Raw genomic sequence first — 27108 nt, 5'->3', positions numbered from 1 at the left:
TTCAGGAATGATCACTGCTGCCGTACCTTCACACACGTACCACGTTATCCAAAGTCATGTCTGTCTCACAGCCTGCCTCCCCAGTCAGTCCCAACAAGCCATTACACACGTTCGCAATAAACTTATCTTCCTTGGCTCACGATGGTTTTGTTGATGAAAGACACATGCATACTAGTGTCATAACACATACTAGTGTCATAACACATACTAGTGTCATAGCACATACTATTGTCATAACACATGCTAGTGTCATAGCACATACTATTGTCATAACACATGCTAGTGTCATAGCACATACTATTGTCATAACACATGCTAGTGTCATAGCACATACTAGTGTCATAGCACACACTAGTGTCATAGCACACACTAGTGTCATAGCACAGCAAAAACACGTTTAGGAAACCTGCAGCATGAAGTTCCTCCCTTTCGTCCTGGGAAACTGGTCAAGGCCTGGCTCTGACTCCAGAGCTCCACAGCAGGAGTGGCGGAAGACAGAGTGCATGAACACGCGTGCAGTCACCACTCCCCGTGTTCATTCCCGGGAAGATGGGGAATTTCCTCGGGGACACGGGGAAGTATAATTCACACACACACACGCACACACACGCACACCCGCACACATGTGCGCACACATGCACACGCACCCACACACACGAACACGCACACACATGCACACACGTGCGCACACACGAGCACGCGCGCACGCACACACATGCACATGCACGCACACACATGCACACACGCACACACACGCCCGCCCCAGCTCCTGACATCTTTGAACAGAACATTAGCTCGACTCCCTTGCAACCAGCGGCAGGCAGCTGCTGGGCCCGCTGGAGCAGAGCTCAGGGGGGTGAAGCCCACCATGTGGGTGCTGCCCAGGCGGCCGTGGCTGGGACCCCCTGGGTCAGGCTGCTTCTTGCCTGGGTGCGGGTGGGGGGAGCCGGCGCCGCCTGGGGGCGCCCCTGGAGGAGGAGTAAGCGAACCCTGAGCGGGCGGGGCGCTGATGTCACAGGAAGCCCCGCCTCCCCTGCTGGGCTGGGACGGGGTGACCGGAGCCCCGCAGCTCAGAGCCGGGCTCTGCCTCGCCGCCGCCTCCCCGCAGGGCCGGGCGGGCTCCGGGACCCTCGGCGGCAGCGGCTCGGACAGCCAGCCCGCCCAGCGCTTCTCCAGGAGCTGCCGCGCCGGTAAGTCAGCGCCTCCTCCGTCCATGCGCTGCTCCTGGTCCTCGGCTCGGCGGGTCCTCCCAGAGCGGGGGCACGGGGGCCGGCGCCCCGACATCGCCTCCTGCATCTCCGGGAGGAGACGCCGCGCGTGCGACCCGCAGGCGCTCGATCCGCCGCCGCGAGCCGCCTGTGCGGGGCCGGACCGTCTAGGAACGAACTCGGGAGTCCGACCCCCGAGCGATGGGTCCCGTCTCAGCCCGTCGGGGAGGCGGCTCTCCGCGCGGGGCGGCCGTGACCGCGGGGCACCCCCACCCGGACGCGCCTCTCCACGCCCGGCGCCGCGGGGGACAAGGGGCGCGCGAGTCCCCCCGGGGCCTCGCGTTCACTCCGCGGCGGGCGCGGCGGGCGCAGCGGGGTTTCGGGGAGCACCGCCCCGCGTGGGGTTCGCGCTCTGCCTGCTCGGCGCTCTCGCCGCTGCTGCTCCTGCGGGTGCGTTGCTCCTGTCGCGGCGTCTCCATCCCTCGCGCTGCCCCGACCTGCGCCCGCGGCGGGGTCGCGGGTGGGCGGCCGCGGGGAAGCACAGCTGCGCGGGGGACGCGGAGCTCCGTGGCGGCTCTGCCCCCGGAGCCCGGAGCCCGGCGCCCGGCTTGCCCCGTGGGGCTGGCTGCCCCTCCGGCCTTGGAGGGGAGGGTGTGGGCGAGAGGCTGCGGGTGGAGAGAGGAACCAGGTTCCCCCAGGGAGCGCATCCGGCCATGAAACAGGAAAGGAGAGGCCGTGGCCCTGGTGGTGTGGCTCAGTGGGTAGAGCGTCGGCCTGCGGACTGGGGGGTCCCAGGTTCCATTCCCGGTCAGGGCACACACAGGCCTGGGTTGCAGGCTCCATCCCCAGCGCGGGGTGTGCAGGAGGCAGCGGATCCATGATTCTCTGGCATCATTGGTGTGTCTCTCTCTCTCTCCCTCTCCCTTCCTCTCTGAGATCAATTTTATATACATAGATATAAAAATAAAAAGTAGGGTCCGCGCCCTAAAGGAAGGGTTCCCTGGACAGGACGCAGGAAACAGGGATGGAGCCTCTGCTGGTGCCTCTCCAGCTGCGAAGGCTGTCCTGGCGGGACACCAGGGCCGCTGGGGAGCTGCAGGGACAGGGGGGCCCCAGCCCAGGGAGCTGCTGGGACAGGGGTGCCCCGGCCCAGGGAGCTGCCGGGACAGGGGGGCCCCAGCCCAGGGAGCTGCTGGGACAGGGTGCCCCGGCCCAGGGAGCTGCTGGGGCGCCCCGGCCCAGGGAGCTGCTGGGACAGGGGCGCCCCAGCCCAGGGAGCTGCTGGGACAGGGGGGCCTTAGCCCAGAGACCTGCTGGGACAGGGGGGCCCCAGCCCAGGGAGCTGCTGGGACAGGGGGCCCCGAGCCTAGGAGCTGCTGGGACAGGGGGCCCCGAGCCTAGGAGCTGCTGGGACAGGGGGCCCCGAGCCTAGGAGCTGCTGGGACAGGGGGGCCCGAGCCTAGGAGCTGCTGGGACAGGGGGGCCCCAGCCCAGGGAGCTGCTGGGACAGGGGGGCCCCAGCCCCCGGATCTGCAGGGATAGGGGGCCCCAGGCCAGGGAGCTGCAGGGACAGGGAGCCCCAGCCCAGGAAGCTGCTGGGACAGGGGGGCCCCCAGCCCAGGGAGCTGCTGGGACAGGGGGGCCCCAGCTCCTGGCTAAGGGAGAATGGCCTCAGACTGGGTTCGATCAGGTATTGGCTGGCAGCATTGACGTGCATTTCTTACCTGAATGGACCACACTCTGCAAAGGCCTTCCGTGGGCAAGTCCTGGCCGAACTCTCTCAGAACCGGCCCAGGGCCGGCGGCCTACAGCTCAGTGGATGGTTTCTCAGACTGAGTGTCTCCCTGGTAATTTTACACCTACTTCCCCCCCGAATTTCTCTGAATAATGTCAACTTCAAGGTAGCCTTACGCTGGTGACTCTTTAAAAGCATTGTGGCTGGCTTCCTGCCTGCTTTCTATTATTAATTGTGCTGAGTTCCCTGACACAGGGGTAGGATGGAAAAAAGTGTTTTTGGACTGTGACCTTGTAAATAGCCATTTGATAATTAGGAGAGGAAATGGAAAAACATATTAAATGCCTAACCCAGTGCCATGGCTGAGTAACAAAGTTAAAATAGCATTATTTTTATTTAGATTATTATCTTAGAAAGAGGTATTATGTTCATATCAAGTTCAGAACTCCCCAACTTCTCTAATATTTTTTAAATTGCTAACCCAAACCCCATAATTTCCCTGCATAATTTAATTAAATTTTTGTAATGGTATTAATAGCATGGATTTTATCATCTTTATTTTTTAAAAAAAAAATACTGTTGTAAAACACTAGGCAATGAATATTGAGAGTCCTAAGGCAAGGACGAACTATTTTGAGAAAATAATGTTAGAAATAAACATTTCAAACGTTTGAAAGTTAGAAATAAAAATTCACGTTATTCTATTCTAGTGTTTGCTTTTTTTTTTTTTTAATGATAAGAGAATATCGGAGCATCAGTGTATGCTTTCAACCAAAAAAAATTAACTTATTTTTCTAGATAAAAAAAAAAATATAGGTATTTTTCTAGCCTGTAACATCCAGTTATCTTCAAGAAACATACGTTGGTTATTGCAAAGATATACTTTTTTAAAAGTACACCTAGCACATGCAAACATGTTACTTATATTAGTTAAAATAGGTAAATGTTTACAATATGTCAAAGCCACTCATTTTGGAAAAAAAAAAACAAAAAACAGTGAAATAAAAGAAATTAAAAGTGGGTCTGTCGCTTTAAACTCATGTTCAAGAATGACCGACCTACATGTGTTTGTCTCACTGGTGACGCCCAGAACACAGTGAGGTTCAGAGGGAGTCAACACCCAGCCGGTTTATGAGACCCTTTACATTCTCCTTCGAGTGCTTTGACCATTATTTTTTCATGCATAACAGAAATGTCAGTAAGAAATTCAAAGTAATATTAAGACAAAAATGTTAATGTGGAAAAACCCTTTGGTAACACGTAAAAATGCATGAGACCCCAGGCAGCCCCAGTGTCCTGTATTTCTTTTTTTTTTTATATATTTTATTGATTTTTTTACAGAGAGGAAGAGAGAGGGATAGAAAGCTAGAAACATCGATGAGAGAGAAACATCGATCAGCTGCCTCCTGCACACTCCCCACTGGGGACGTGCCCGCAACCAAGGTACATGCCCTTGACCGGAATCGAACCTGGGACCCTTCAGTCCGCAGGCGGACGCTCTATCCACTGAGCCAAACCAGTTAGGGCTACAGTGTCCTGTATTTCTAACAGACAGTCTGGAACCATTATAACAGTAACTCCCTTCCGTCGTCACCCACGTGGTTAACGTTCGACAGCAGCTTCATTTGGAAGGGTTGTCTTGGAACTGTGTAGAAAAATGAGCAAAATAATTCTTAAATGATCAAGATGTGGGTTCCCTAAGCAAACCTTATTTCATACCCGGAGCCTTCGAACGCAGCTTGCAGAGCTAACGGGTTTTGGAAAGAGAATGACTGTGGCGAATGTCTTGAAAGGATGGTGTTGGAGGTCTCTGGCTTCGTTCCCCATCTTTCTCTGCGCGGGGTTCAGAGACGCTGCTAACCCACAAGCAGGAGCTGCGCCGTTGCCATGGGGGTCAAGGCCAGTCTCGCGTTTGCAGCGCCTCTTTTTCCTGGACTCACTCAGGCTGTCAGAGGACGCACGTGAAATGGAAAGCCAGCCCGAGCCGGGGTGGCTCCGTGGTTGAGCATCGGCCTGTGGACTGAAAGGTCCCAGGTTCCATTCCCGGTCAAGGGCACACGCCCAGGTTGCAGGCTGGGTCCCCAGTGGGGGGCGTGCAGGAGGCAGCCGATCCATGATTCTCTCTCATCATGGGTGTTTCTTCCTCTCTCTCTCTCTCTCTCTCTCCCTTCCTCTCTGACATCAATTAAAAAAAATTTTTTTAAAGAAAACTATAAACTCTCCAGAAAAATGAGAACTATTTCGCATTCAGAGGGACTCGCCTTCTGCATATAATCTCATGACTTTCACGGGCTCTTCCCTTTCGGTGGGTCCATTAGGAGTTCTCAGACTCACTTTTATAATACACTGTGCTCACTAATCCCCATGACTGTATTCTTTTAGGGTGAGGTCAACTGTCTGTATGTAGGTTCAGCCCCGCGGATACTTGTCAAAAAAACAGACATGGCCGTAGCATGACTGTCATCAACCCACAGGCGACCCTGCAGAGCTCTAGGCCTCCCTGCCCACGGAGAGACTCTGCAGGGGGTACTTTGCCATCTCCCTTTCTGCACCCCCTCCTACGCAGTCCCCTCCCCCACACCTGCCAGCCCTCACCTTCCCCCAGCCATAGCACGAGCTGCTTCTGGTCTCAGGGGCTCCAGAGTGGCACGTCTTCTCGTGCGTGACAAACGTGAGACCTTTCGGCACGCCTCTTCCTTTCACCACATTGAAATGTGCTCTGGTCGCAGTATGTGGGCACTGCCCTGTTCGCACCGGGACTTAGTCCTGTGAGGCAGCGGTTGTGTTTTTGCGCGCATGACTACACCGTGATGCTTGAGGGGGGCGCCGGCTGGAACAGCGTGACCCTCAGCGTAGCGAGCGCGCGTGGAGCACAGGCCGGGCCGGGCGTCAGGGGTGGGTGAGATGCATCAGCTCCACCTCCATCAAGACAGCGCCTTATGCCAAAACCGGTGTGGCTCAGTGGATAGAGCGTCGGCCTGCGGACTGAAGGGTCCCGGGTTCGATTCCGGACAAGGGCATGTACCTTGGTTGCGGGCACGTCCCCAGTGGGAGGTGTGCAGGAGGCAGCTGATCGATATTTCTCTCTCATCGATGTTTCTAGCTCTCTATCCCTCTCCCTTCCTCTCTGTGAAAAATCAATAAAATATATTAAAAAAAAAAAAAGAACAATCTGATAGATTCACTGAGCTCACAATTGTATTTGCTTTGGTCAAAACACTCTGAAATGCCTTCTTTTAATGGTTTCTAATATAACTTTGACCTCCCATAACTTAACAGAAAGATTTCCTTGTACCTAAATCAGAGGTTCATGCCATGCTGTGTATCAGAAGTCGTTCAATTTTAGGACAAAATAGGTGGTTAGTGAAGTGATATTCTTACGAATAAGGCGTTGAAGGATGTTTGGTTTCATTCCTTTGAACAGAAAGGCCTTCAGATGAGGCGTGAGGAAGCCTGAAGACCATCTAAAACAAGCCGACAGGCCTGAGAGCCATCAGGTGATGATCCCACGCCTCATGCACATTTTCATCGGCCGAATTCTTTGCGATAGTGAGCTTCCTCAATTAGACGTTTCCCCAAGGATTTCCTGTTCCGTGTTCCATGCTGTCAGCTCAAAAATCCTTTAACAAGACTTACCCAGTCTTTCGATCGTAAAATTAATATATGTGCCTATTTAATGAACCAGGTTCCAGACTACTTTCTTGAAAATAAACATATAGCCCTAACCGGTGTGGCTCCGTGGATAGAGTGTCGGTCTGCAGACTGAAGGGTCCCGGGTTCGATTCCGGTCAAGGGCATGTACCTTGGTTGCGGGCACATCCCCAGTGGGAGGTGTGCAGGAGGCAGCTGATCAATGTTTCTCTCTCATCGATGTTTCTAACTCTCTCTCCCTCTCCCTTCCTCTCTGTAAAATATCAATAAAATATATTTTTAAAAGAAGAAAATAAACATATACAACTTAGCAGAGTTCATCTCTGAGTTTTTTTTTTAAATATATTTTATTGACTTTTTACAGAGAGGAAGAGAGAGGGATAGAAAGTTAGAAACATCGATGAGAGAGAGACATTGATCAGCTGCCTCCTGCACGCCCCCCACTGGGGATGTGCCCGCAACCAAGGTACATGCCCTTGACCAGAATCGAACCTGGGGCCCTTCAGTCCGCAGGCTGATGCTCTATCCACTGAGCCAAACCGGTTAGGGCCATATCTGATTTTTTGTATCATGCAAACATCCCCCAAAAACCCACTAATGGTGCAGCCTTTCAGATGAACTCTGAGGCCGTGTTCCCTGAGCCCTCGCCTGTCGCCGCCGCAATGTACGCAGGTCTGCGCGTCCAGGCCTAAAGGCTCAGCGGCCTCTGTTCTGGGCCACACGCACCACGAACGCCCAGCGTGTTCACCACGTGTAACAGCGCAGTCCCTGAAGCGAACCCCCCCCCCCCCCCCGAATGGGCTCACTACGTCTAGTATGCTCTTGACTCAGAGACGGGGGCCCCAGTCCCAGGGTGCTCAGAGGGCTCCCTAAGTCTCACCCTGAGGTAGGTCTGGAGGAGCCGGTGCTTAACGTGAGTCAGATTGTTACACTCGGACGACACTCGGCCCCTAATGCCTCGCGATTGTTTAGGCTTCTGGGACTGTCCTACATCCCGTGTCCGCTTTCCTCCCAGGCCTGCTGGCCAGCACGCCGCAGTCCTGCAGGGAGAACTCTGTGAATACAAGGGCTACGCTTTTCCATCCGGAGAGCGATCGCAGTGCATCCACTCCCACGTGACTGATTCTGTGGAATTAAACCGTCATCAGCATCGATCACCAGCATCGTCTCACGTTACTGATGTACGACGCGGGGATGTTTATTTGGATAAGTTAACGGAAGGGCTTTCTGAGTTTATCATGCCTTCCTGTCCCCACTGCTCACTCCACGGCCAGCCTTCTAGCCTCTGGACGAGAAAACTGGCCCCCCTTTTACTTGGGGCCCAGAGTTCCTGAACCCCAGATGCCAGCATCCCTGCTTTCGCTGAGTCCTCCCCTCCAGACAAGTTTCTTTGCCGCTAGGACTTCTGGTGCCCGCGGCACGCATCTGCAGGAAGGCGGCCCAGCACCCGGGCGAGGGTTAGAATCAGTCGAGGGCTCGTCCCAGTCCCTGCCCAAGCCCTGCCGGCCTTCCCGGTCGGCGTGCTCACGCTCCGCTCTGTTATTCGGTCCCAGCTTTTGTTCATGATCCATCCACCTTGCAACCCACCTCCTCCGACAATGGACATGTTTTCTGTGTGACTGTCCCTTTTCTGGTCATACTACGCACCTGTGAGCTCCACAAGTGCCAGCCTCTGTCTAAGCGCCTAGACCAGCCGTGGGCAAACTACGGCCCGCGGGCCGGATCCGGCCCGTTCGGCTGTTCAATCCGGCCCGCGGAGCCGAGAGAGTGGAGGGTTCTCTTGCTCTCCCCTCCACTCCTTTACTTTGAATTTATATGAGTTCACACAAACACTCCATCCATGCTTTTGTTCCGGCCCTCCGGTCCAGTTTAAGAACCCATGGTGGCCCGCGAGTCAAAACGTTTGCCCACCCCTGGGCTAAGGTCTGGAAGCAGCCCGAGTGCCTGTCCGTGGGTGAGTGGATGAGAAGAAGGCCGTGGCCCACTCCCACCGTGGACCCCTCCACCGCTGTGAAAAGAAGGACGTCGCACCCTTTGGGACAGCGGGGGCACCCAGAGGGTGCTCTGCTAAGCCACTCAGAGGAAGACCAGCGGCCTGTGCTCCCACCCATGTGGGGAGCCCGATGAGCAAAACAGACAAAATGGAAACAGACTCACCGATACGGAACACAGACCGACAGCTGTTAGCGGAGAGGGGGTGGGGGTCTAGGTGAAAAAAGCGTGGGGGGCGTAAGCAAACACACACCCAAAACTCACAGCACAGACAAGTGTGGGGACTACCAGTGGGAAAGGGGGAGGGGGGACAGGAGGGGGAAGGGGGGTAAATAGTGACGGAAGGAGACTCGATTCGGGTGGTGAACGCGCAACGCCACACACAGACGATGCATCAGAGTCGTCCACCTGAAACCTGTGTCATTTAACCAACCAACGCCACCCCAGTACATTCGATGCAAGTTTCAAAAATGATGCCGTGAATGGATGTGTTCTGTTACACGCGTCTCCACGGAAACCTGCGGGCGACGCCGTGGGGTTTTCGAGGCTGGACACTGGGGCTGGGAGTCTGGAGCTGCGAGCATCACCGACTTGGCCGGAGAGAGAGAGCACTCCGAAACCTGTTCCCATCTCATTCCTCTGGGTCAGCCGACGAGGTAGCCCTCCCCGGTCCTTTGTGAAGGACAACAGATGAGCGAGGGTGCCTGGGTAATGAATGTACTCGTGTCCAGGTTTCAGCGAATTCCAGGGGCGACCTTCCCAGGGCGGGCGCATGAGCAGGCGGGGCGGTGTGTGCACACAGAACGCTGGGGCGTTTCCCCGGAGGGCCGACCGGTGGCGGGAGCCGGCAGCGTGCTGTGTTGACACTGGCAGGCCTGCCAGCTGCCACCTCCCAGCTCACCCCACTCCACCCCTCACTGCCTCCTGGACGAGGGCACTGAAGCGTCCGTAGAAAAGGGGGGGAAACGGAGCAGTGACACTGAGAGGGAGAAAACAAACCCGATACAAAAGCAATACGGTGGAATACACATCCTGTTTAATCGCCAACAATTTATACATCTGTTTGATATATTTTCTAAATGTATTTTTATTGATTTCAGAGAGGAAGGGAGAGGGGGGGAGAGAGAGAGAAACATCAATGGTGAGAGAGAATCATGGATCGTCTGCCTCCTGCACGCCCCCGACTAGGGATGGAGCCTGCAACCTGGGCCTGTGCCCCCCACCCACTGGGAACTGAACCGTGACCTCCTGGTTGATAGGTCGATGCTCAACCACCGAGCCACGTGGGCGGGCAAATTCATATTCATTTTCGTAGTTCCTCAGCTCCTGTATATTCTGGATCACCCTGATGGTGCCAACTGTCACTATTCCTGGACGTTGGTAGGGACATTGGAGACACTCCTAGCTAACCTACGGCCTGAAATCTGACCAGAAGCCCACACACAACCCGGACTCGTCCGGTGTAACCAGTTCCTCTTGCTCCCTGGGCCCCGACCTCGTTTGTGTTGAAAGGAGCTCATGTGCTCTCCATATTTACATGCATCGCAGCTTTCCGTTGCTGAGTTTTAAACATACAACTTAAAAACGGTGCACGCCCTAACCCAGCCGTGGGCAAACTACAGCCCGCGGGCCTGATCCGGCTGTTCTATCCGGTTCTCTTGCTCTCCCCTCCGCTCCTTTACTTTGAATTTATATCAGTTCACACAACACACTCCATCCATGCTTTTGTTCCGGCCCTCCGGTCCAGTTTAAGAACCCATGGTGGCCCTCGAGTCAAAAAGTTTGCCCACCCCTGCTAACCCCTGCCCCCGCGGGGTAAAGCCGGGGTGCCTCATCTTAGCACAGGGCTGGTGGCGGCGTCTTGGTAAACGTCCAGGTGCGGGGCCTGGAGACCCACCCAGAAGCTGATGAAATGAGAAACGAATGGCACACGACTAGGGAGTGAAGGACCAGTTAGGAAAACGGAGAAGAGTCAGGAGAACGCTCCCGTGGAGAATACAGACGTGGACCCTGAGGATGCAGTCGCTCCGCTCGGCAATTACTGCTCACCCAGCGCGCGGCACTCACACCCAAGGGGGGCGCGGGATGTGAACGGAAAAGAAACCAGAGAAAAAGTAGGGAGGCGGGTGGGAGCGGAATAAAGAGGAGAGGAGAGAGCGGGTGATGGGATAAGTGGGCCCAACAAGACAGACGGGATGGGCCCGGAGGCTGGGAAAGGAAACGCTGGCTGACCGGCCTCCGTTGCGCCGTGGAGAGCCTGCCCCCCCCCCCCCCCCTCCAGGGCAGGACAGGCTCGATCTGCCCTTGTGTTTGGGGAAGGGGCTGAGTGCTAAGCCTGGGCTGACTCCTTCCTTCCCAGGAGAGGTGAGGCGTGTGGGGAGTGGCGGGAAGCGACCCCCGCCCCGGGTGGGCCTCGCTCTGAGGCTGGGACCCCGCCGTCAGGATGGGGACTCCAGAGGGAGGGTTCCCGGGTCTGGGTGTGCGGGCAGGCCTGCGTCTAGGACCGTGTCTCAGGGACAGCCGGAGGGGGCTGCGTGGTCACCCGCACTCAGAGGGGCAGGGCCGTTTGTAGAATGCAACCCCTGTGCTCATGGCAGACCCCCGGGACCATCGGGGAGCCCCGCACGCAGAGGGAGGGGATGCCTGCACGATCCCTGTGGGGTCCCTAAAGCTCGCTCTCTTTTTCTTTTTCCTTTTTTAATCCTCACCCAAGGATCTTCTCCAATCATTGGTTTTTAGAGAGAGAGGGAGAGACAGAGAGAAACATCGATGTGAGAGAAACTCATCGGTTGGCTGCCTCCGGCAGGTGCCCCGACCAGGGCCTGGGTGGGGGAGGAGCCTGCAACTGGGGTGTGTCCTTGACCGGAATCGAACCCAGGACCCTTCAGTCCCCAGGCCCATGCTCTATCCCAGGGGTGGGCAAACGTTTTGACTCGAGGGCCACCATGGGTTCTTAAACTGGACCGGAGGGCCGGAACAAAAGCATGGATGGAGTGTTTGTGTGAACTAATATAAATTCAAAGTAAAGGAGCGGAGGGGAGAGCAAGAGAACCCCCCCGCTCTTTCGGCCCCTTGGGCCGGATAGAACAGCCGAACGGGCCGGATCCGGCCCGCGGGCCCTAGTTTGCCCACGGCTGCTCTATCCACGGAGCCAAACGGGCCAGGGCCCTGAATAGCTATCTCTTTACTAAACTCTGGATATTGTCAGAATAACACATAATAACACGATGAGGTTCAAATTTATAACAAAATAAAAGAGTGAACAAGGCACATGCTTAAATACTGAAATAATACGCACACCGCCACCCCGAACGGCCCATACGTAGCAAGACCTGTATCACCTCCTCCTCCAACGCTCGCTTTGACAATCCTTACTTTTATGATCTGGGAGCACACGTTCCATGTCGGGATCACCCTGACTTACGTCTTAGGACCTTCCTCAAAATACGGAGCACGGCTCGACCAGCTCTTTGCTCGTTCGCGGGGACACACACACACACACACACACACACACCTTGTTCCTGGGTGTTCACCGTTAGTGTCCACAATTTCCTCTGTGTAAACAGCAAAGCAGCCTAAAGCCCAATAGGATTCACACACCTGAATCAGACTGGCAAAACGTAGGGTTTGTATTGTGCCCATGACTGCGATTTAACTGTGAAATTGTTTTTAAAATATATTTTTATTGATTTCAGAGAGAAGGGAAAGGGGGAGAGAGAGAGAGAGGTAGAAACATCCATGAGGAGAGAGAATCATGGATCAGCTGCCTCCTGCACGCCCCACGCTGGGGATGGAGCCCGCAATCCGGGCCTGTGCCCTGACCGGGAATCAAACTATGACCTCCTGGCCTATAGGTCGATGCTCCACCACTGAGCCACACCGGCCGGCCTCACTGTGAGACCTTAAGAGAGGTCTGATGTTGGCAACATTCTGACAAAAGGAAGGAAACATTCAACCTGGATTGGTGCTGAGTCAGGCAGCTCCATCCCCCACCCAACCACGCTGACCCACCCCAAGTCAGGCAGCTCCGTCCCCCACCCAACCACGCTGACCCACCCCAAGTCAGGCAGCTCCGTCCCCCACCCAACCACGCTGACCCACCCCAAGTCAGGCAGCTCCGTCCCCCACCCAACCACGCTGACCCACCCCAAGTCAGGCAGCTCCGTCCCCCACCCAACCACGCTCACCCACCCCAAGTCAGGCAGCTCCGTCCCCCACCCAACCACGCTGACCCACCCCAAGTCAGGCAGCTCCGTCCCCCACCCAACCACGCTCACCCACCCCAAGTCAGGCAGCTCCGTCCCCCACCCAACCACGCTGACCCACCCCAAGTCAGGCAGCTCCGTCCCCCACCCAACCACGCTGACCCACCCCAAGTCAGGCAGCTCCGTCCCCCACCCAACCACGCTGACCCACCCCAAGTCAGGCAGCTCCGTCCCCCACCCAACCACGCTGACCCACCCCAAGTCAGGCAGCTCCGTCCCCCACCCAACCACGCTCACCCACCCCAAGTCAGGCAGCTCCGACCCCCACCCAACCACGCTGACCCACCCCAAGTCAGGCAGCTCCGTCCCCCACCCAATCACGCTGACCCACCCCAAGTCAGGCAGCTCCGTCCCCCACCCAACCACGCTGACCCACCCCAAGTCAGGCAGCTCTGTCCCCCACCCCACCACGCTGACCCACCCCAAGTCAGGCAGCTCCGTCCCCCACCCAACCACGCTGACCCACCCCAAGGACGTTGCATTTTGATACTTTGATCCATCAACCCGCAACCAATAGATCATTCCAGAGTAAGGAATCCTACTCGTCATCGGCTCTACAAAAGCTGTAGAAGGTTTTAAATCTCAGACAGAGAGGTTGCACATGAATATACAACTTCCGCACACGAATGCCTTGTCCCGGGTCCCCAGCGGCTCCCCCAGGCCCCTTCCTGGTCGCACAGGGACGTCCCAGGGATGAAGTCTCGTCCTAAACTTGCGCGAAGCGGCCCTGCTTTCCTCTAAGCTTCGCCGCACGTAGGTGAGCGCCAAGCAATTGGGTTTTGCTGTGTTTCTGTTTACGGCGGAGGCAGTGGGATCATTCTGAAAGGTCTTCAGAGACTTGCTTCCCTCCTTCCGCCCTCCGCTGGGAGGGCCCCCTGTTAACGTGCGGGGCTGTGGTTCTTTGTTTGCACCATGGTTGTTGTTGTTTTAAATAAATCTTTATTGTTGAAAGTATCACATAAGCCTCTCCAATCCCACTCCCCCCACCCAAGCCCTCACCACCTCCATCTCTGTCCATGGGCTCCTCACATACGCACCTGAGTCCTTTGGTTGATCTCTCCCCCCCTCCACCCTCCCCTGCCTTCCCTCTGAGGTTGGATGGTCTGATCGATGTCTCCATGTCTCTGGGTCTATTTTTGTTCATCAGTTTATGTTGTTCATTATAATCCACAAATGAGTGAGATCGTGTGATATTTATCTTTCTCCGACTGGCTTATTTCGCTTAGCATAATGCTCTCCAGGTCCATCCATGTTGTTGCAAATGGTAGGCGTTCCTTCCTTTTTACCGCAGCGCAGTATTCCATGGTGTAGATGTACCACAGTTTTCTAATCCACTCATCTGCTGATGGGCACTTAGGCTGTTTCCAGATCTTAGCGATGGTGAATTGTGCCGCTGTGCACATAGGGGTGCATATGTCCTTTCTGATGGGGGTTTCTGGGTTCTCGGATCTATTTCTAGACGTGGGATCACGGAGTCTCATGGCAGGATGTGGCCCAGGGTGTGTATTCCTTCTCCCACTGAGAGACGCTGAGCCACCGCTCGGATTGCTCCCTCCAGGCTGCTTTTACCCAGCGGAACGATATGTACCGTACCTCCAGGGTCTGGGTGTCTGTCGGGAATATACTTGCCTGTGGGATTTCAGGGTCCGAGACAGTCCACGTTCTCAGGCCAGTTTGTACTCCCAGCCACAGTGTGTGAGGTTTCCACTGCACAACGTCCTCTCCGATATCTTGAATTATGGTTAAACTTTTAAAATGTTTTCCGGGCTGGTGGGTGTATGTTGTAGCTCACTGCGGTTTGAATTCGCATTGCCCTGATTATGAGTCACAGCACATTCGTATGTAAAATGAATTAAAACCTTGCTCTGAAACGTTTGTTTCTCATTGGGTAGCAGTGACTTGAGTTTGTATAATTACGGGTAAGCCACTTTTTTTTTTTTTTTTGCTTATAACTGTTTGGGAGAAGAACTATGTCCCTTTGGTGAGGTGATCCAGGGAATGGAGAGACTACGTTTTGTTGCTTTTAGAACGGGGAAGGCCCGAATAGCATTTCTCATCATGAACAGTGACACAGAGTAAAAACGCCTGGAATCATATCCCTAACTTTCCATTTCCCCTTATTCAAAAAACCCACCGAACACACATCAAAATCCCCTTCAGAAACTCAGAGGACGAAAATGAATAATTCCTTTCGCTTTTTGTATAGACTACTTTTTAGAACAGTGAAGTACAGCCCTAGCAGGTTTGGCTCAGAGGATAGAGCCTCGGTCTTCAGACCAAAGGGTCCCAGGTTCGATTCCTGTCAAGGGCACCTACCTCGGCTGCAGGCTTCCTTCCCAGCCTGGACAGGAGGCAACCCATCTATGTGTTTCTCTCACATCGATGTTTCTCTCTGCCTTTCCCTCTCTCTTCCACTCTCCCCAAAAATCAATGGAAAAATATCCTTGGGTGAGGGTTGATAAATAAATACATAAATAATAGAACTGTTAGTTTCACAGCAAAATTGAAGACAAGGAACAAAGATTACACTGTTAGGACGCATGAACCTAGCCAGGGGTGGGCAAACTTTTTGACTCGAGGGCCACCATGGGTTCTTAAACTGGACCGGAGGGCCGGAACAAAAGCATGGATGGAGTGTTTGTGTGAACTAATATAAATTCAAAGTAAAGGAGCGGAGGGGAGAGCAAGAGAACCGGATAGAACAGCCGAATCCGGCCCGCGGGCCGTCGTTTGCCCACGGCTGGCTGGGCCGTCCTTACACCCACTCGCCCCGTTTAAGGGACGCGTTCGCTCCCGGTTCTGGTCTCTCCTTCTGCTTAGCCTGCACCTACGCTTTGCAGTTGAGCCCAAGGGCTGTGCTTCGCCCTGGCAGCCGCGAGGAGGCTCGGCTGTGCCCCTAATTTGCCGTATTTCCTTTCTGCGTTTTCACGTTTCGCTTGATTTCGATTTCATTGTGAGATCGCTTCGGCCAGCGGGGCTCCTTAAACAGAATGAGTCTGTTTTGTAGCTTGTTCTCTGTGCCTCTCTCAGTCTCCCTAACCCAGCCGTGGGCAAACTACGGCCTGCGGGCCGGATCCAGCCCGTTCGGCTGTTCTATCCGGCCCGCGGAGCCGAAAGAGCGGAGGGTTCTCTTGCTCTCCCCTCCGCTCCTTTACTTTGAATTTATATTCGTTCACACAAACACTCCATCCATGCTTTTGTTCCGGCCCTCCGGTCCAGTTTAAGAACCCACGGTGGCCCTCGAGTCAAAAAGTTTGCCCACCCCTGCAACCCTTGGCAGTGTTTGCGCCCTCTCTTCTGGGGGTAGCCTGTTTCTGGTGCCATGGAGACGGCTCTTTTTCTGGGGAGAGTGGGAGCCGGGCCATGAGACACATCCAGTCTCTCATTAACATGGGCCACACATTTCAGGGACCCACAACGAGCTCGCCAGCACATTGTCAGGTAGCCAGGAGCAACCAGTGGCATCCGTTCCCCTCGTTACTCCCAATCACCAAAAGGGTCGAACGATCATTTGGTCGCGTTTTCAGCTGCAGTGGCTCATGAAATCTCCAGAACTATGCAGAAAAAACAAGCCAGTGACACATCATGTTATTTCTGCTCCTAGCGGCATTTCCCAGCAAGTTGGGAAAACACACAGAGCAAATTCCGACTTTGAACCTAAAGCCCGAGACTGACAAGGGACTTTATTTTTATTTTTCAAAATAGCTTGCAGAAAATCCAGATGCTAAGTATAGCGCAGAGTGTTTGTTGATGTAAAAATGCACATCTCTCTCATGTGACCAGATTCTGATCCCACTTGTAGCATACACTAGACCAGCCGTGGGCAAACTATGGCCCGCGGGCCGGATCCGGCTGTTCTATCCGGTTTTCTTGCTCTCCCCTCCGCTCCTTTACTTTGAATTTATATTAGTTCACACAAACACTCCATCCATGCTTTTGTTCCGGCCCTCCGGTCCAGTTTAAGAACCCATGGTGGCCCTCGAGTCAAAAAGTTTGCCCACCCCTGCACTAGACAGTTGGTAATGATATATAAGAAATTACTAAAATGCGAGAAGTTGTGTGAAAATGTATAATTAAAATATTTTTAATTTATATTAAAAATATTTGATTGCGGAGATTGCTTTTCATGCCAGCTTTCTTGATGCGATTGGTTTCCACTTAAAGATCTCTGCTGACCTCCTAGAAAAGCTTGGCAATAGCACGGAGATTGTTAGAAGCAGCAGCAGGTGGTGAGAGGGCCGTTCAATGACAGCATCTCACATCCCAGCACACGCTGGCGAAGGTCAAAGCTTCGCAGATGCCGGTTTGACATGGTTGAAGCTCTGCAGGCCCAAACCCTGTGCAAATACACAGCGAGGGGAACTACATCACCCCTGCGGCACCTTCTCCCCATTCATTCGAGTCCGAAAAGACATACATGAAACACGCCTGCAGTCCCGAAGGCTCTGCGACCCTCTGGGTTTAAGGAAAGTGTCTCAGCGCTGACACGGTGTGGCCTCTTTGATCGGGTCTTCACCTTCCACCCCACGGACCCCCCCATCAGGTCATTTCCTCCTTCGGGTCATGGACCACGTCAGGCTTCCTCCCCGGACAGCCTTCCTCCTGGCACCCGCCCCCTCCTCGCGCTGAGCCCTGGGGCGACGGGGATCCTCTTCCACGGCCCAGCCCCGCGCCATCCTCGCTCTTAGGGAATAAGGTTCCAAGAACCAAGTCTTGCTGGCTCCAGGCTAGCAAGGTGGCACCCTAAAAGTGCCTGACCCCTCCTCCCAGCGCCCCACGGAAACGCAGCCGTGAAGACACACCTGCCCAGGATTGTCACAGATAGGTAACCGTGAGTCCTGTAACGCCCGCTCCTCACTGGCACCGTGCTCGCCAGGTCCACGGGCGTGTTCCTCCGGGGCCCGGCGATGACACGCCCACCACGCGTGCTGCCCCCCGTCAAGTCCTTGGAGGGCCCCGCGCTCGGGTAGCGCGTGCGTCACAGAAAATATTCATGGCCCGATGCACGTGACGTGTTGGGCTCCCGGTGGAGTCAGGGACAACAGGGACACGTGAACCATGGTGAGGAGGAGTTCACAGAATTCCATACAACCGCTTCCAGTAGCTTCTGACGAAAGGAAAACTCTGAACGTCCACCGGACAAAATACCCCTAAGGAAGGCCGCACAGACCTCTCTCCATCTTCCTGCCATCTCCTTGGGACCCTGGGCCGGGGTTAAGACCTCCTGTGCTTGCTCCGTTGGCCCAGGAGGGTTACGTTACCTTCAACAGGTCCCATCAGCTTCAGTCATGTTAGTAACGTGGCAATATCAGCCATCAGTATCACACGCAGAGATATGTCTGTACGCACACATGTAACGCCTGTGGCTAACGGTATAACTGTAACCGTGTGTGCATGCTTCTGTCCATCTATAGGAACCGAATTGTGTTTCCTTCACAAGCTCACAAGGCTAAGTTCCTTTCTTCCGAAGAGTTCTTGGTTTTCTGATCCGCACCGTCGCTGCTGTAGTTCCATTACTGGCTGCGAACGTTCCCTTCATTGACATTAGAGGGTGTCACAATGAGGGAGCAGGGAGGTAGGGGTGAGGGCTTCGGAAGACTGCAGTCGCTGAGGGATAGTTTCAGAACTCCCTGGCCAAGCAGCTTCATTTCATCCTGGGCATTCACCACAAGCCTCAGGGACATCGGTGCCTCCAAAAAGCTGAGGGTGCCGGGAGAGGCGCCTCCTGTTTCTGTCTCGCTGGTGCTGTGGCCAGGCCTGCGGAGACATTGTCTGTGCCATCGGGAGCATGCCCCACGGCTCCCTTTCCCGCAGAAGCCGAGCGCGCCCCTGGCCTGCTGTTCTCAGGCCCCTGAGTGTTAGCAGTTGCATCGCGGTCCTGAGCGTCACGGGCTGCTCAACCAGAGCATCGTACGTGCAGGGCCGAGGGACGTCACTTCTGATTTGTAAATCCCCGAATCATTGCGTGCCAATTCCCCGCCCTCGAGCCCTGGGGGCCGCATCCTGGTCCCGCCCTCTCCCGTGGCAGCTGCCTCTGCCCATCTCAGCCGCTGTGACTCCGGCTCAGGGCGAGGGGACCCTCCAGCGCTCCCCTCTGACAGCCGGGCTCTCCGCTGCACCCCGCCAGCCCGGCCGGGATGTGGGGCTCCCTCTCCTGAAGGAGGACAGCGCCAGGGCCCGGCCTTCGCGTGCGGACATTCGGAGGGTCACACGGTACTTTCAAAGGGTCTTTCCAGCTGACAGATTCCGATGTATATGACCAGTTTGAAAGAGAAACATGGGACGTGGCTTACAAAGAAGAGATGCAGCTTTAAACTGCTTGATTGTTGTAGATTGATCTTTGACGTTCAGGCTGTTGGTAAGATGTACTTCTTAAAATGTGAAAAATTAATAGGTAGCTCTTAAAATATGTAAAATTAATAACATGCCCATTTTTGGTGAGAAGCCAGTTGCCCATTTAGAGATTTAAAAACTGCGTTTCTGAGATGCAGCTTTAAGGCGGACCTGTGTGCGACCAACCCCAGCAAGAAGGCTGAAAGGTTCTGGGGGACCAAGACCTGCCAGGCAGGGCTGCCTTCGCCGTCTGAACGGGGCACAGGAATGAGGCCCAGGGAAGGGGGCCCCCCGTCTCAGCTCCTCTACCCTCAAGGCGCGTGTGGGGTGCGGGGGAGTCACCGCCCGCTCCCGAGGCTGCCCTCTAGGTCTGCAAGATGAGCAGCCGAGACTAAGGCTCCCCAGGCCCCTCCAAGCTCTCGGGTTCTGCACCTGGGACCACCCCTGCCCTCCGTGAGGATGGGAGGCAGGGATGAAACCTCACCGAAGGCCCTGGTAACAGGCAGAGAGGTTCGCAATCCCTCGGTTCCTCCAGCTTGGAGTTTTTCGCCTTGCTGTGTTTGTGCAATCACCCCACCGGCTCTGGGGCCTGGCAAAGGGGTCAGAGGCGGGGAAAGGAAATAAGGACAATATTTCTGGCTAAACTGAATTTTGACAGCCAGAAGGATTTCAAGGTATCACTGAAGTTTGACAACCTTACTGGGTAGTCTTTCTGACGCCAAGATAGTAAAAAATATTAACTTGTAGCTTTCTAATAATTTAATAGGCCCATTTTCCCATTTAAATCTCAATCCAACTAGAATTGAAGCTCAAGATACAAAGTTTTCCCCCAAAACTGATGGACACTTTTCACAAAGTGGGTCATCATTTCCAGCACTGGTTTGAAACTTAGGTAAATGGTTGTAGCTCCTAAATTTAATAACAAACTTAGTTTGGATTCTAGGGTTCGTTTGTTTGTTTTCAGTTGAACCTTGGGATTTTTCATTACCATGACTACATTCCACACAAATTATTTGTTGGACCATTAAGCGACTTCACACATTTGAGTTTTGCATCTACACTAATGAAAGAGTAAGATGCAAACTGACCGTGCCTTCGCGACGCCCACCAGCCAATCAGGAGTGGGTATGCAAATTAACCCAACCAAGATGGCGGGTTAATTTGCATATGCAGGCACTAAGCAGCTGGAGGCGGGGCGATGACGCAGGCGTTCCACACCACCCCGGCCACTCTGGGCCTCTGGGTAGAGTGGGAAGGCAGAAAGGTGGCTCCGGGCCAGAGCAAAAAGGCGGCTCCGGCCGGAGCGAAGGCAGTGCCGGCAGCCAGGGTAGAGAAGGCCCATTCTTGCACGAATCTTCATGCACCGGGCCTCTAGTCTATTCATAAAAGTGTGTGGACTCCCTGTGTGCTGGGTGGGCACCGCTTTCTGAGTCCAGCTCGACATGAGCGGGTACCTCCCCACGGTCCCGGGAAAACCTGTCTCAAACGCCGGTGTTTCCAGGGGTCTGCCTTCACCCGGGCATCCCACGGGCCGTGGGCACACAGGCAGCAGAAGGCACGGACTGCACAGGCTGCCAGTCGGATGCCCTCGTGAGCCAAGATCCACACCGTACGCTGAGTTTAGGCGTGATTTACTCTGTTCCGATAAACGAAAGGCTGTGTGCTCAGTCTCCATGGGGTTAGCCCAGGGGTGGGCAAACTTTTTGACTCGAGGGCCACCATGGGTTCTTCAACTGGACCGGAGGGCTGGAACAAAAGCATGGATGGAGTGTTTGTGTGAACTAATATACATTCAAAGTCAAGGAGCGGAGGAGAGAGCAAGAGAACCGGATAGAACAGCCGGATCCGGCCCGCGGGCCGTAGTTTGCCCACGGCTGGGTTAGCCCCTGATCATCGTGGTCTCTCTTCACACAAAGTGGGTTGTAATTGAGCCCATGGCGACGGCCGCTGCCCCGGGACCCGGTGAGCGGTGGGTTAGAATGTGGTTCTCCGTTTGGGACGTCATTCTTCACAGTCACTTTTCTGTTCAAGGACGAGTCATTGTCGACAAGCATTGAAGAATTCAGAGCCTTCCTTGCACAAAAATGCTAACTGACTCTTTTGGGAAACTAGTTGGACGGCTTTCCCATGGTCACACCCTAATCAAACTTGGTAAAAAAAAAAAAAAAAGAGGCCTCTCCTCCACAAGTAAAATTGTCACATATACAAACTATTTGCTGTGCTGAGGCCCCCACGTACAGTGCTTCCCATTCCTCCGGCCGGGTGACAATCAGTGATATTCGTCTCCATAAGAAACTCGCATCATCTCATACCTGGCCCATATGAGCGCTTGCTAATGGGACCTACTAATTTACCGTGTACTACATCAGCCCTAAATACGATGTAACTAGAGGCCCGGCGCACAAAATTCGTGCACGGGTACGGTCCCTGGGCCTGGCCTGCGATCAGGGCCATCTTCCCCGGCTGCCCGCAGCCGGCCCCACCCCCCACCGCCACCCACCCCCAGTTCCCCATTCACCATCGAGCGATAGGGGACTGCACGGGCGGTCAGTGCACATCATAGCCACCAGTTGTTCCGCCGATTGGTCGATTTGCGTATTACCCTTTCATTATATAGGGTTATTCCCACTTTATATGGGTATCCAGGTAAGAGGGATACAGTAACTGCCTACATTACATAGATGTATAGGTGGTATCAGTCTAAGTCAGCCTCAACCAGGGACGAACCCCAGGAAGAAGAACACTGCTCAGTTCTCCCAAGATACAGACGTGCACACAGCTCCGCCAGGTTGCCCTCTGGCTTTTTAAAGGTTTGCTGAGCCATAAATCCCGGTTTTTACATCGGTCCTGGTGCTGTCAGCACGCCAGTCACAGGATGACTAGGAATGACATCGCCAGGGCAGACCGAGGACCGCCGCGCCGAGGAGCGTCTGCCGTGCGGCTGAGGGCAGTCGCTTTCTTTGCTGGACCCTCGGTCTGCCCGGAACCTCCTCCTGTCCCTCTGGAATATGAGTACGCGTCGCACATGACATGCTGGTCCCATGACGGCCTCTCGCTCTCCTCACGCGGGAGGGGCAGACGCAGTGTCACCGCCTGTAAAACGTGTGATGGATCATTTAGAGGCGGGGAGGCCGTGAGGCCGAGGTCGCGATCCCCCGCGTGGCAGCTAGCGACAGTCACTTGCAATAACCTCTGATGGCAAGGGAGACAATACACGCGTCAGTCTCTTTGAAATGTGCAATTCTGAGATGTAAATATGATGCCCATTGATGGTCATGCTTGTTTTTCTCATGTTGCCGCCCCTATATGGACTATGGAATATCCTCTCTCTCTCTCTCTCTCTCTCTCTCTCTACCCCCCGCAGCTCTCTTTCTCTCCATCTCTCTCCCCCTCTTCTGCCCCATCTGCCTCTCCCTCCCCTTTCCCTCCCCCCCCGCCCCGCCCCCCACATTTGCTTAGATCACAGGACAGTCCCCTCGTTGGTGCAGAGGAACTCCCAACCCCCTCCCACTCCCCGGGGGCTGCCTCCTTAAATCCAAAGGAGTTTGAAAAGCTACTGGAGGGCGAAGGCTGTGCTGTGCCAGCAGTCCCTTCCCAGGCCTTCAGAGCTGTTATCCATCACTGTTCGGAGGAGAACGCTCCATTAAAGGCACCCCCACGGAACACACCCCTCTACAGAGACCTCCAGCCGCGCCCAGGCCTGGGAGAAAGCTGGGGGCCGAGCAAGGGCAGAAAAATAAGACGCGGGCATGTCTCCCAAGTGACCGCGGACACGTCAGGCGCTCTGAGCTGCCTCGCTGGTGCTCTCGTGACCGTGTAATCGCCACTTCATTTTGGGAAAAAGCCAATTCTGCATTCCCGGGAAAAGTGTGCATTACACACTGGGTAGAGCCTGGCGGAAGAGGGGATAAGACGAAAAACGGAGACCACGATGTTCAGTGGTTTTGCTCGGATGTGCTCGGATTCCGTGAAACGCACTGAGTGAGGGCAGCGTAGGGCGGGACGGTCCGGAAAGACGCAGAGGGTGCACGCGGGTCCGGCGGGAGGGTCCTCTGGTCCCAGGTTCAGTCCCATTAAAAGCCTGGGGTTATTCATCTTCAACCTCAGGACACTGGCATTTTTAAAATATGCAGCATTTTAGCTACGTACACGCCGATGGCTAAAGAAAGCTTTCATGTCCAACAGTTCTCACCTCTGTCTTCGTGGGCCTCGGTCCTCACTGGATGCCCAAAGACTCCTCCGTATTTTATTTTTAAATTTGGACTTTTTTTTCTTTCTCTTAGAACGTAGAAGTCAACGTCAGCACAGATATCTAACATGAGCGGGCAACAATAAAATGCTGACTGTGGACTCTAGAAGAATTAAAAAAAAAAAACAGCCTATTTGAAAATGTTCACAACTTTCCCATTTCAGTTGCCATAGCATCACCCACCCATCTCTTAAGTTTTCTGCAAAAGTATTAGTGTTACCGGGGAGACGACGAAACCTCAGATCTTATCTTCCGGAAGGAAAGATCTCAGTCAAGAGATGAAGTGTAGGGAAGTAGCGAGAAGGCGTTGGCTGCAGCAAACACGCTCAGGACAGCGAAACAAGGACATAGAGGCAGCCGGAGAGCGGGCTGGCTGCTCTGGCTCACGGGGGGTCGGGGCAAAGGGGGCCCCGGAGGCAGGTCGGGGGGAGCCTGGACGAGCTGTCACTGCCCACTGCTCCCCTGGTTGCAGGTCTCCTGGGGCCCCTCAGGGAAGGGGGGATGGTGCGGGTGTGCTGTCCTGGGGGGCGCTCACTGGTCCTTCATGCCGAGCGAATTTTTTTTTTTTAATATATTTTATTGATTTTTTTTACAGAGAGGAAGGGAGAGGGAGAGAGTTAGAAACATCGGTGAGAGAGAAACATCGATCAGCTGCCTCCTGCACACCCCCTACCAGGGATGTGCCCGCAACCAAGGTACATGCCCTTGACTGGAATCGAACCCGGGACCCTTCAGTCCGCAGGCTGACGCTCTATCCACTGAGCCACACCGGTTAAGGCCTCATGCTGAGCGGATTCCTCTCTCTCTTGCAGGGGGGAGTCCTGGGGGCGCTCTCAGGGGAGGTCTCAGTAGAATACCCATCAGCTCCCAGGGGTCCCCTTTCCGTCGTGGTCTCCACGGATTGGTCGGAGCCAGGGCAGGGGTCCCTGGTCAGTGCAGCTGGTCCTGAGGCAGCCACGGGTCACCCGTCTGGTTTTGCTGCCTTTCTGGGCCTGGAGCTGAAATGCAGCCTCCGTCTCGCCCCGATGTGATCTCCAGGGAGGAGAGGGCAGGGGTCCCACCCGCATGACCCCCGCCATGTGCTCGGGGAGGAAGGGCACCCTGGGGTGAGGTCCTGGCTGTCCCCGCTCGGCCCCTCCCGGCCTGGGGCTTCCACCTGGTGACCGTCTGCACCTGCCCCTCGTCCCTGCTCTGCTCCTGTCTGTCTCACCGCCTGTACCGCCAGGAAACACTTTTTGGTGCGTTTAAGTGCTTTTGTGTAGTTTACCAATACAGGACAAACCACTTTAACTCGTCTTCTACTCCTCCGACACACACCTTCATTTCGCTGTGACTGGTCTTTGGAAAGCATTACAACGACGTCCATTTTAATGGATAATCATTCCCTTTATCTATTAAAACCTTTCGGACACACCAGGAGTGCCCCGGACACCGAGAGATGAGTGAGGCCCCAGGGCACCCACACCCAGTGCAGAAGGCAGAGCAGAGATCCAGCACGTCCAGGGACTCGGCCTGTCTGGGCTGCAGGCCTAGCGTCCAGGGAGGACTCGGGCCTCAGAGCTCGGAGCAGGTCCCCTGAGGATGCTCGGACCCCAGGGGAGTCCTGAAGAGACAGCAGCCGGGCCCCTGGGGAAGCACGGTCAGCACGAGCGGACAGCACCGTCTCTTTTCCCCAGATTCTGCTCTTCTTCCGTCTGACGTTTAATGTTGACTCCAATTCTCCTCCCCTGAATAGGAAATCAGTCAGGAAAACCTGCCTTCTGTCTTCCATTTGTCTCTCTCACACCTATAAGCCCATGTGCACACATGTACATGCATGTACACACACACACACGCTGCAAAAGGGGACCAAATCCCACCTTTGTCCACACACCTCCTGGTCTCTTGGTCTAAGTACCAACCACAGTATGACAAGCAGACCTTGGTGCAAAAGACCAAAGGTGTGAACAAGCAACATCAGGTCCCCCTCTTCTTTTTTCTCCCTTTTCTTCCTTTTTCTTTCTTTTCTTTTCTTTTCTTTTCTTACCAACTGGCACCGCCTAGCACGCAGGGGCAGAATCTTCCTAAGCTTTCCTTCATAAATTATTTACCAGAAAAATGTTAACTGAATGTTCCGTGCATCCTCACCCTTTATAGAACGCGTTCCCACGTTTTTAAAGCACACTTTCCCACAAACGATTTTTATAAAATAGCAAGAGCTCCATCAAAACACGCGCAGCTTTACAACGTAAGGATTTCTTCCGGAGCGCTGAGGACCGGCGGTTTGGGGGGACCCTGCGGGGCTGCTGGTCCCCCGGGGGAGCGGGGGGGGGGGGCGGGGGCGGCCTCTGCCTCGCCTTCGCCTCCATCACTTCCCGGCCCGTGGGGGCTGGGGCAGCAAAAGTGCTTGGCCCACGCTTTAGCAGGAAAGAAAGCTATTTTAGAAGCCTTTGGGGAACATGTTTGTGAAACAGGAAAAAACATACATCGCGTTGATAATAGCTCTGCTGGCCCGGCGGCCGCCTCCCCGGGGCGGGTGGCCCTGTGGCCGCGGGTCCCAGCGCCCAGGCCCGGGGGCTCGGCAAAGTCTACTCCTCAGCCCCAATCCCGACAGGTCCCAGCAGGAAAGAAGGGGACAGGAGCCACGTTTGGAGGGGACGGGAGGAGAGCAGCTTGAAGGCTCACCGTCCTACCTGGACCAGCCGTGGGCAAACGACGGCCCGCGGGCCGGATCCGGCTGTTCTATCCGGTTCTCTTGCTCTCCCCTCCGCTCCTTTACTTTGAATTTATATTAGTTCACACAAACACTCCATCCATGCTTTTGTTCCGGCCCTCCGGTCCAGGTTAAGAACCCATGGTGGCCCTCGAGTCAGAAAGTTTGCCCACCCCTGTACCTGGACGATGGGACACTGTGCGCGTGGCCTGACCACCCAGAACGCGGTCCCGTTCCTGTTCCAGCCCCCCCCGCCCCCCCCCCCCCCCCCGCTCCCCCGGGGCTCGCCTCTCTGACAGCAGGAAGCTGGCCTTTCTGGGTCCAGCTCTTGGGATGTACTTGGTTTTAAATAATATGCTTCAGTGAGTCAATAGTAAATCTAATGAAATACTAAGATGGAATCCTGTTTAAGGCTGTAAACATAGAAGCCCCCTGTAAAGAAACAAATTTCAGTACCATCGATATTCTGCTTGCTTCTTTTAAAAAATAGTGGAAAATAGAGCTCATTTTATATGAAGTGTGGCATTTAAAACCTGAGACACACCCGTCGGATTTTCTTTTCTTCCTTCTTCCCTCCCTCCCTCCTTCCTTCCCGCCTTCGTCACTTTCTCCTCTCCGTCCCTCCTTCGTTTCCCTTTATCGAGTAGTAACCCCACACAAGGGAAGGAGTTGGGATGTAAGATTTTTAACCCTGGTACATTTTCAGGAATAAACTAAAGTTCAGTGACTTCACTTTCTTGATAATATTCCCCTGTTGTTTTTTGTTGTTATTGTTTATAATAACACAACCAAAATAAGTCACAAGTAGAATAAAAATATTTACTTTTTGTATATAAATTGTCAATTTTCCACTTCTATAAAAAAATAAAATAAAATGAAAGACTGTAAAAATGAAGAAAAAAAAAAAAATCCCTGTCCGGAAAGGAAAGAGACCCTATTTAAGCCCGAGGGAAATTTTCTGTATCACCATATCTTTTGCCTCA

General features: G+C 54.4%; 1 protein-coding gene across 1 annotated transcript in view; it reads left to right on the top strand.

Annotated features, from left to right (window-relative positions):
* Positions 1-1038: 1038 nt before the first annotated feature.
* Positions 1039-27108, top strand: part of CALCRL (calcitonin receptor like receptor) — an 81618-nt gene continuing 55548 nt past the window's right edge. The window contains exon 1 of the mRNA XM_080668894.1: positions 1039-1190. The gene's annotated coding sequence lies outside the window, so the exon portion shown is untranslated. The remainder of the gene's footprint in view (positions 1191-27108) is intronic.

Source organism: Plecotus auritus, assembly GCF_963455305.1.
Source record: "Plecotus auritus genome assembly, chromosome: 5".
Lineage (NCBI taxonomy): Eukaryota > Metazoa > Chordata > Mammalia > Chiroptera > Vespertilionidae > Plecotus > Plecotus auritus.
This window is presented reverse-complemented; position numbering and strand designations above follow the sequence as displayed.